The following is a 686-nucleotide window of genomic DNA, read 5'->3' as shown; positions in this document are numbered from 1 at the left end:
CCTCTTTGTGCTGGCACCGACGCCGTGCCCGCAGGAGCACCCGCGGTTTGTAGCCGCGCAATACGCACTGCCACTGAGTCTACACTAACACCGGCCTTGCAGAAACGATACACTATGCGATAGAGCACGAACTATCTCGCGCTGGGACGTTTATGGAAGAACCGTGGGAGCCAAGATCGCTAGATGATTCCAAATCTCTGGAATCATAGTGGTAACCAGCGATCTGATTGGTGGCTGTGGGCGAATAAATTGCTTCTGATTGGTGGACATTTGGCTTTTGGCAGCCGCCGGCGCACTTGTCACTTGTCGAGCACATTGCCTCTCACAACGAATATGGAATATCATATGCTGGAGGTGGTCGTTTTGATCGCCTATTTTTGATTTGATTGACATGGATGTTGCGTCCGCCCCGATCCCAGCAACACTAAAAGGCCACAGCAGTAGCAGCGGTCACGTCTCGGGCGCGGCTCTTGTGCTAGGCACTAAAACTACTGCGCGCATCATCCAAAGCGCCACGCCACCTCTGGATGAAGTCCAACGCTCGTGCTTCCCGCTTGCCGAGCTCACAACTGTCGCTGCCAAAGGAACGAACGATTTTGATTGGACAAAAATAAATGGCCGGCAGCACAAAACCGGTGTAGCCGGTTTTAACTTTGAAACTCCGTGTTGCCCCGAAACCGACGCAG

This window comes from Saprolegnia diclina, assembly GCF_000281045.1.
Source record: "Saprolegnia diclina VS20 unplaced genomic scaffold supercont1.79, whole genome shotgun sequence".
Classification (NCBI taxonomy): domain Eukaryota; phylum Oomycota; class Saprolegniomycetes; order Saprolegniales; family Saprolegniaceae; genus Saprolegnia; species Saprolegnia diclina.
This window is presented reverse-complemented; position numbering follows the sequence as displayed.